General features: G+C 38.7%; 1 protein-coding gene across 5 annotated transcripts in view; it reads right to left on the minus strand.

Annotated features, from left to right (window-relative positions):
* Window positions 1-7,971, minus strand: part of SLC39A10 (solute carrier family 39 member 10) — a 56,750-nt gene extending 48,779 nt beyond the window's left edge. For 2 of the 5 annotated variants that reach the window (XM_072875284.1, XM_072875283.1), the window contains exon 1: window positions 7,829-7,945. The gene's annotated coding sequence lies outside the window, so the exon portion shown is untranslated. Of the gene's footprint in view, window positions 1-7,828 lie in introns of all 5 variants that reach the window. The other 3 variants (XM_072875286.1, XM_072875289.1, XM_072875290.1) reach the window with 3 other exon arrangements.
* Window positions 7,972-10,299: the final 2,328 nt, after the last annotated feature.

Here is a 10,299-nt window from a genome sequence, read left to right on the forward strand (position 1 = left end):
AAGTATTGATGTCAATGACACAGTCTGTAATTTTAAATATGGTACTAGTGTAAATATTGACAGGAAATTAGTTTAAACAGAAGCTCATTATTTTTTTTAAACTTGCAAAAACAAGATACAGGTTTTAAAGATCTTTGTTTCAGGAGTTTTGGAGTTGGTCTCTTTGTGGGAAAGGGCTAGGCTTTTTGGTTTTGTTTTTAAACACAAGCTGACATTTTTAGTGAAAAAAAATTTAAACCTTTTAATTGGCTGTAGGCTTAAGGTTACATAAACATCAAAGGACATAAGCAAAAGGGCGTGATGCTGCAGCAACAACTGAAGTATTTGTTTCACACAAAGCTTTTTTTCTGCAATATGGAAAAAAGCCAATATGACTCGTAGACCTTTGGTTAATTTTGCAAAGCTAGCAAACACTAGTATAGCTTATCCACAGGAAAACTCTTGCTGGGCAAGCTTCACTTTATTAAATGAGTCTCCCTTTGTTTTGTTATTATTTGTTTTAAACCTTACTTGCTAGTCCTGTCTCAAGCAGCCAAAAGCCCTTTCACTGGATCTGAGACACACAGGATTTGCTGGTAGCAGGGCTAGGATAAGATTCAAAATGGAAGATAGTAGAAAATGAGGGCAGTGTCACAGCCTCCTTCCTCTCTTGCAGACTTGGGTTTATTTATTTTTCTCCCTTCCTTCCTCTTGAAAACACCTGTATGCACTGGTTGCAGAAAGATCTCATCTTCCTACCAACGGATATGACCCAGACTGTATGCTGTATTGTACGATTTGTCATCTGCATAGTTTATACTACTCTGTCACGCCTTTTCCTCTTCAGCCTTTCACTTCTTATAACAAGCAAGCAGAACATAGGTTTTGGATTAACTGACATATCTCATAGGATTATAAGGGGTTTTTTGGGGGTTTTTTTTTAGGACAACACAGTAAAAGTGTCATGATGGGAGGGAAAGGCCAGTCAGCTGCTTCCTTCAGCGCATGACTGGGGTGAGATTGCTGAGCACAAAGAACTTATGGTCATACCCATAGAAGAGCTCTGTATCAATAAATATGGGATATTCTCTGCTGGAGCCAGGCAGGGTTCAAAACATTAAACAAAGCTGTGTTAGCTGGCTGGGTGGGGTAAACTGAAAATTCCTCTGCAGGCTTACACTTATGAAAGCAAGTTGGATTGATTCCAAAACTGACCGACCTCACCAAAGAGGAAATATTGACTTTAACGTAATCTCTTTACATGCTGAGGAATTTGTTTTACGCCCTCTTCTCAAACAGAATGGGAAAATGTAATGATACTGTCCCTGACATTATTTGAAAGAATCAATGAGCAGATTAAAGTAAGAAAATGAAGGTCAGTATCTTTTATGTCAGTCCCTGCCAATTTTTAACCACTAGTTTGATGATTGGCAGTCTTTATATATGACCTAGTCTTAGTTGAGTAGTACAAGTGGAGCTCTTCTAAAGCTGGATTTTAGTAGGCAGCTGGGGTGAAGTTCCCCATTTCTTTCACCTCTGTTGCATGTGGAAGTGGAGATGACAGATTTTACACTCCTGCAATTCCTCTGTTATTGGCAGGCAGAATCAGGAAGCCAAGACATCCTTAAGTTACTGGCTATTTGTTTTGAATACCTCAGGAGGGACTGATCATCTATGAAATTTCAGCAGTGGAAAGGGGAGCCCATACGAGCTATTGTGGACATGCTTCAGTAACTTAAGCTTGAATGAATGGGCAAGGATGTTGTATAGCCTTATCCCTTCTTTATCACAGATCCGAAGCCTCAAAGGGACACCTACAGAGAAGACAGGAGACGAGAACATGCACTGGCAGGGAAAACAAACAAAGATATTGTTTGCAGAAATAAAGCAAATTATGAAACAGGTGTTTTGTCATTTTGTTTGCGTCTCTTTAAATCAACTGTACCAGTAGCAAAATCTAAAATCAACAGAAAGGCTCTCAAAATCAAAATTATCGATGACTGGCCCACAGTTTAGGGAAAGAGTTAGCTTAAGCTTAGTTGTGTTTATCCTTCCATGCCTGATAATTACATAAATGGGAATTAGAGGGAGCAGTAGGATGCTGGCCTTCAGGGTGCCATCAATGTTAAAAGCATATGACCTTGGCTTTGAAATATTGGCATGTACTGAAGTTGTTGGGGTTTTTCCCCATAATTTACATTTTTGTATTTGTTCCACCTGTATTCCACAATGTAAAAGCATGTTAAAATGCCCAGTTTCTACAGAGAGTAAATAAGGAGGCACCAGGAGGAGTATGAATGACGTTAGGAAACACTCCCATTTCCAAATCTTTAACTACAACCATCTGACAATACTACTAGGTGCTGCAGCTTTATTTTCCATGTTGCTGCCCCAAAATGCTTTGCACAGTTGGATGGTAATTACAGTTTTAATGACACAAGTATGAGTGTGAATTTAAGCACAAACAGCTACGAAGAAGAGAGTAAACTTCAGCTGATACACAAAAAGATGAAGCATAGGGACACATAGAATATGGTCGAAATGACAAGAAATGTGAAAATCAGAGCTGAATACCAGTGAAATTACATGGAGAGACAGGCCATGTGGATATAGCCCAGCTAGGAGCTGGGAAGAGAGGCAGAGAAATGGGGAGGCCTGTTTCATTGCTATTTTTCAGCTGCATGACTTAGCAACCTCACTTGGTGCCTGTTGCTGTAAACCAGTAGTAACTCCACTGAGAGCAAGCCATAGCAGCAGAAGGGTAGAGTAACACAGTGATGAATAAATCCCATTATCCTTTAGAAAAGGAAGAGAAGCTTGTAGCATTGCCTCAAGCAAGCATGGGACTAGTGAGACTGCTTGTGGAAGAGGGGATGTGGTTATGCGTCTTTGCTGACATGTCAGGTGATGTATTTGGCATGTATTAGAGCATGGAGATAGCTCTGAGAAGACTCAAGGGTGGGAATGCCAGTAAACAAACAGAGAGAAAATAAAGCCATTTCTGTAATGGTTGGGTTGGACTAACATTGCTGAGATAATGAGTGGACTGTCAAAGTTGGGGAAGCAAATTAGTCTGAGACAAACTTAATACCAGTTTTGTCAATACTGAAATTGGGGGGAAAAAAAAAAAAGTTATGCTTGAAAATGCTTGATTTCACTCACAGTATTTACATCTTTCCACCCCTCTCAGATAACCTTCCCTTCTCTTATCCTTTACCTCCCGCTTTATAAATATAACTAAAAATTCATTCCCATATACACAAAGGGTAAACTCAGATAAGCCTCTATGATACCTCTAGCGAAATTCTTGTGGACTTCTCCAAGAAAAACATACGAGTTTGAGTTCATGCCTTTTGTTAGTAAAGCAGTGCATTTCAAGGATACTTAAAATGTTGAACAGTGAAAGCTGTTCTTTATAACAGGTTAACATTATTGAATCCATACCAAAATGCTCCACAAGCATACAGTGATGTAATTCAAGGCTGAAAATTAATGGAAAAAGAAAACAAATACTACTGCCTTTTGGACAGGTAGGGGCAAAATTCAAGGTCTTGGGAGTGAACTGATATTTATTTTTTCATTTAATCATGATGCCATCTCTCAGTAAATGTGTCTGCTTGTGGAACTGCTTCCAACAGGTGGCTTTCTCTAACCATGTGAGGAGTGTATCTGTATAATTTCTGAATAGTTTTTCAGTATAAGTTTCTGCTGAGGTTTGTTAGCTATTTCTTAGGAGAAAAAAAAAAAAAAATCACCCATGAAGGTGCTTCACCCTGTTCATATATTAAAGTGAGTAGCTTTTGGCTATCAGACCACTTATGTAGTTACCTAAACCTAGTACCTTAACACAGTTATTTGAATCATAGCCTTACTTTGAACAGTCCTTACTTCAGAGAATTGTCTTGCTCTATTTTTGGCAGATAGTTTAGTATAAGTCTTTGTAACCGGGTAAACACTGTAATTTCATTCACATTTTCAGAATTACTTTTCTATTAATTAAATGTTAAATACATGAGAGACAAATCCACTGGATTAACTGCAATGAAATCTGAAGTTTGAAAGCCTGTAATCTATCAAATTTCCAGTTCACTAAAATTCTGAGAATAAGTTTCTGAAGCACAACATAATATCCTTTGGCAAATCAATATATATAATGAAAAGAAGGAAATTGTACACAGGAGCTTCAAGACATTGTTTCTTAAAACTAAATAGAAGCTAAAACTAAAGTCAATACTTACTAATAACTTGCAAGGAAGCTTGGAATAAGAATATTTTAGGCAAGCCAGTTACTTGAAAAGAGACTGCCTGGGGCTCCCTAGCTCACATGTACCTGGGCTGGGCTCGCTCATTGCCAAATTCCCATGTGAAGCAGAGGCCAGATTCTGGGAAATTCTCATCCCAAAACCAGCTCATGGAGTTTTACCTAAGTTTATCTCAAATGACTGAAAAGTACTTAGTTTGGACAGTGTGATTCTGGGATAACATTATTTAAATTACAGGGTGTGTCAAATTCATAGCATAAGAATGACAAGAATTCATTGCTGCTTTTCCAAGGGGGCTTCAGTTTTAATGTAATCTACACTTCTTACCCTAAAATAAAGGTGTACAAAATTTGGCCCCATTATCTCAGAAGATACTAACAGTATCACAGCTATCAGTAATTAGACAAAACCAGACTTGATTATGCAGCTTCTAAGCAGCAGTGAGTCAGAAAATGAACTGCTAGCTATGACACACCTGAAACTACTGCATGCACCCGCTTCCTGAGAGCAGCACACACACGTTACAGAACAGAGCAGTCCACTTACACGACGTTGGGTGCCAACTTCATCATTCAGGACAGCAGTGTCTGATTCTTGTCATTTCGCTCTTTCTCCTCTTCCTCATTGACAGGAGGGAGAGACTGCGTGGCCTATAGTCACTTCCCTCAACAGGAATAGTTGCTATCTATGCAGTTTCTTTTTTAAACTACTGTATTTTTAAGGAGCTGTTTGAACAGGGTTCTCTTTTATTTATTATTATATTGAAACTGAACCTTGAGCTAGTAAAAACAATATTATGGTAGTACTCTAGTTCTAAAACCAGAGCTGCTGTTTTCACAGGAAGACACTTCAAATTGCCGCACAAAACTTTTAACTGTTGAGCACGGAGGTGTGTGCAGCGTACAAACCCCAGTGACTGTGAACAGCAAAGCAGCAGAAGGCTATTTTTCAGAGGTTATTGCTGGGAGTTTTAATTGTAATCCAAAACCTTAATGCAGAGAAAAGCGATTTTTGCAAGGGAGGGTGGGGTGGATCAAAATTACTGCAACTTTTTCCATTTATTTTTTTTAAATGCCACTTGTGTTGCACTGTGAAACAGCACAGAAACAGCATTCATCTCAAAGCCAATGATCTCCTCAGGGCAAAAGACAGAGAGTTAGTCTTCATGCTAGCACAACCTGACCAGCAATTGTTCAGAAAGCTGAGTGGGGAGGAAATAACGAGACTTTGAGAATTTGGCAGAGGCAAATGGAAATACCCCAAAACATCTCTATCTGTTCATTGCAGCCAGAGCAATTCTGTCTTTCCCTGGTATCCCACAGGTTTCTGTCTTGCTTTGGCTCATGTTCAGCCCTTTGGCTGGAACCACCAGCAAGGTCACCAGCCATTTTGGCTTATAATGCCATCTAAATGAAGCTAACACACAACTCTGCTCTCTCTTGTCCTCAGAAAGCCTGCTTTCCTGAAGTCTGACTGATATAGTGAAAATAACTTGGCCACAGAAGCCTTTTCAGGGTTGATTCAGTCTTCATAAAGCAGTATTTTGTATTTTCAAGAATCTCACCCAAAGGAGCCCACCTTCTTTTTCCCAACATGATTCAAATTTATGGTCTCATCTGTGCAGAGGCCCCAAAGATACAGACATTCTGGTTTCCAGTTGTAGGAAACCAGGCCAGCAATTCTGTTCCTTCTGGGAACTACACTTTCTGACAGTGTATACTTCAACAGAACCTAATCTGTGAGGCAGGTGGAAAACATTTGTCAATGTAAATAATAACTTGTCTACCCGTTGGGTAGAGCAGAGAGAAGCAGCATACTACTTCTGTGTTCAACAACCTGTGCTGGGGTGGGGCTCATGGGTGGGTGAAACTGGAATTGTTTATTTTCCTATGGTCTATGACACCAAAATACCTTGGTGTAATAGAAGAATAGGAGAAATGATTGACAGTAGGCTCCTGGTTGTGTGTGCGCATTTTGGTCTATGTGTCCCCCCCCCAGTCTCTCTCTTTAATGATGCCAGAAAAAAATATGCATTGGTTGTCTGTGCTGTTGGTGAGGTGTGTGCAAGATAGGGACATTCATGTTCACAACAGACCAACTGTCTTGGAATACTACAAATCCAAACATATTCAATCTAGGAGATATTCTAAGTTAGATTTCCTCCTCTGAAGTAGTCTTCCCTCTTTGACTCTTTCTTCTCTCCTCCAATTTCTCCTACTGTTATTACCAATGCAGTTCCAGAAAAGTCATGTCGGTATTAGGACATTACGAAATTGTTATTTGAGGTTTTTTTTAAGTCAGGAAACATAGTACTTAAACAAGTCCTGATGGTTCCTCTGTGACAGCATTTGCCAAGGAGGAATTGTAACTGAATAATGAGAAGTACAGAAGAATCGATAAGAAAAACAAATCTGTTCATGATAAGAGCTCAACTGTAGAACTTAAGCTATCTACCTCTCTTCACTGCCCAGTCACTATTCTCACTGCAGGCCTTTGAAGTCTCTAACCACTGACTGTTATTACATAGCACCTCCCTCAGACAGCCATGCCCTGGACATAGAGGACATAGAATATGTCCAATATGTCCCATGTAGAGGACATAGAATATACATGTATTCTGTTCCTGAGATACTGATAAGGAATAATCTTCACAGAATTACATTTTAAAACAGTTTTCCTTCAATATCATACAGGAAGAAGCAGCTTGAGAATGCTTTCCTATTTGATACTTGCATAGTGACACACACCAGAACGATGTTTCACAGTGCCGCTGAAGTTAATGCCCTAATAAAACCAGCTTCTCCTCCATGGACTTTGTTTGCTTTAGTCTGACTTTATTTTCAGGGGATTAAAGCTTAGCAATAATATTTGCATGGTCTTGAAACTCTTTTCTATTTTCAGAAAAAAGCATGTTGTTAATATAAGTTCAGAGAGGAGGCAAAAAATGTTTTCCTTTAGTTTCACTTTGTCACATTCTAGGAGGAGCAAAACCAGACACCAGAAACCTCCCACAAAAAAAGCTGACTGCTAGAGCTTTTTTAGAGAACTTTTGACATTGATCTTTAAAAGAAGGTATAAAAAATGTTGTACAGAATTTTGAGATACCTATAGCAATACTACTTTGTTGAGATGTTTGAAGATAGGATTTAATACAGTTTAGTCTTAGGTACTGCAAGGCATCCACAAACTACAAGGTAGGAATGATTACTGAAGTGCTTAAAAAACAAGCAAGCCATATGCGAGTGGCACAATTTTCTTCTTTACCCATACACTCAAAACATATACATTATCTTTGGCAGAAAGATGCTTTCCATCTGGCTTACAGATTTGTCATCGGAAAAATCGACACTGATGTTCAGTAGGGAAGAGCGAGTCCTGCGGAGACAATGGGATGTAAGACTTTCCTCCCTCCGCCCCCCATTGTGCTTGTGGCTGGTGGAGTTCTAAGCGAATGTGGAAAAAAGATTATTTGGTTTCTATTAGCCTGAAGCAATTATTTCCAGTAGTCACCTAGTGAACTTAAAGGAGTTTAATTTTTTCCCTGAAAATGATGATAAAACAAGTTTATAAAGGAACACGGTACTTACCCTTTATCAGGCTTCAATTCAAGAGTTTAAAACATATTGCTGGCTTTACACAGGCAAGTATTTACCTCGACCCAGTTGCTTAGTAGCTCCTTTCAAATCAATGGGAATGTAAACATGCTTGCTCTAGGGTCTTGCTGAATCATGTCCTTTGCATGTCACAATCATTACTGAAAAATGTGGTCGTGACCATACACCAAATTAGGACAAGAGCATTAGGGAAGGTGAAGCGTGGCAGGACATGAAGCTGGTGTGCATGTGAATGGGGGGCTGTGTGTGTTTCCAGCCGTGGAACTACCAAGCATTTAGATCTTTTCCAGGTTCTCCCATTTCTGGAGGAGTCCTAGATGCTAGAAGCCAAGCAGTTTGAAAGCCAAGCTATTTCTTTAGGTACACTGCATACACATTTTAAAAAAAACCAAACAAACTTAATTTCTGCCAGGTATGTGACACCATAACAACAACCATAACAATGTAACAAATCTGTTTTTTTTTTTATGAAATGCTTCATACACACTGAATTCAGTATGAACCAAGATGACATTGTATCTTTCTCTATTTGACAGTAACATTTAGGCCTCTCTAGTATGCAGAGAAGTATATGTATACTGCTCCCAAGTATTATGTGGCTCTATGAGAAAAGCAGTATACCAAACAACTGATGCAAAATCTACTAAAATTAATATGCTCACTTCAATAAACTCTGGATTAAACTTCAAAGTTAGTTTTGTTTCTCAAGTTTCTGTTTCAATAGAGATTTTTTTAATGACAGCGGAAGAGAAAAATAGAAAAGATAAAACCAACATCTACAATTAAGCAGTAATGCACAGCTATCATTAAATGGCATGGCTTGCTTGCTTTCCCATAGAGATCTTTGCACATGAAGAAAGGCTCCCTTCTCTCTCACCCCCTTCAAGAAAATTGTTTTAGCTTTTCGTTTCTTTGAGCCATCACAGAAAATTTCTGAGTATATTTCATTGTACGCAGCAAGGTGCTTCACTGCGTTCAACTGCCAGCAGTTGTTGCAGAAAAGTATGCAGCATAGACATTCCAGAATTATGTACTGTCTGCCTTAATACATTGCCTCTTCATTTGCTCATGTTCATATTATTAGCCTATAATTAAGTCCAGTTTACTCCTATTGACAATTCTATGTCAAGAAAAAACTTTCTGTGCTGAGGAGATTTAGTTAAAACATTACATTTAAGAGCGAGTTCTTGGTTTGCCACTTTCTAGAGATTTTTCCTTTGCTGTTTTGGGGCCCACTCCTGTAGATCAGGAAGGAAAAGTCTAACTGGAATTGTCAAGGGTAGCAGGTGAATGCAGCTGTTACCATATGTATTGTCAAGAAGGCAGGAGTTGAGGCTCCAGACACATTGAGCCACGTGTACTAGCCTGTTCTCTACAAATAAATTAAGCACAGGCCCCTTCCCCCAAAAGTTCAAAGTAAAATAAACAAACAAGATACCACTATAAGTAAAAGGCTACAGAAAAGAGAATAAGTAATATGAACTAAATACAGAAGGAGATTGTGATATGTCCAAAAGCATGGGTATTTGTATTTTGGCAGAATTTCAGATAATTTTCTTATCATTACTTTGTGTTTATGTTAACAATTTGCTAAGTTTCAAATCCACCAAAATGTCTTTGTTCTAGATTTATAGGAAGCAAAACCTACATTTAGAGCTGCTGACTGGCACCATATAAATTTATGACAAATTGTATTTGTAACACATGTAATTTCAGCTCCAGCGCTGGTGTCCTCGAATTGCCTGCCTATTATCAGAAAAGGCACTTTGTTTTACGAACAAAACACTACTTAGAAACTCAAATGTAATGCCTTTTTTCTTCCCCCTGCTCCCTGCCCCAAGACACACGAAGCCTGAACCAGCAATGAGTTCTCTGAGATTTCATGAGAATGTGCCGAAAGGAATAGCAGCGCTCTGTTCATTCATCTTTGCAAGACTAAATACAATGTTGTTTAGCCAGTTCTTTTGGTCATCTTTCCCTCCTAATTTTTAAGATTAAAAATATTAGATAACTATTTAGTTTCCAGCTGCTCGGTTTTCTTGCTTGAAAGTGTGTGCTAGCAGTGCAGCACACTAAAACAGAAACCATTGATACTGGGATCATAGAATTCCTGAGCCATGACAATAGACTTTAAAGTTGGACCACAGAATATTTGAAGCTGCCTCACATTTCACTGACTATGCCATTTTAGTCTGACCTTTGCAAGTTTTTATGGGAATCTTTCAAATGTATTTTAAATCAAGTTATGCAGCATAGAAAGTGAAGTCATGACCATTTACAGAAGACCAAAACACTTAGACTATGATACCCAAAGACTCTGCTGACACCAAGAATCAAAGCCCAGTGCCACTTTTCTAGTTACAGTGCATGATGTTATGATGTTAGCTAAAACCCAAAACCTGACGCTCCCTTGAATTTGGGTAAAAAAAGAACTGGGTCTAACT

Source organism: Ciconia boyciana, chromosome 10 (assembly GCF_034638445.1).
Source record: "Ciconia boyciana chromosome 10, ASM3463844v1, whole genome shotgun sequence".
Taxonomy (NCBI): domain Eukaryota; kingdom Metazoa; phylum Chordata; class Aves; order Ciconiiformes; family Ciconiidae; genus Ciconia; species Ciconia boyciana.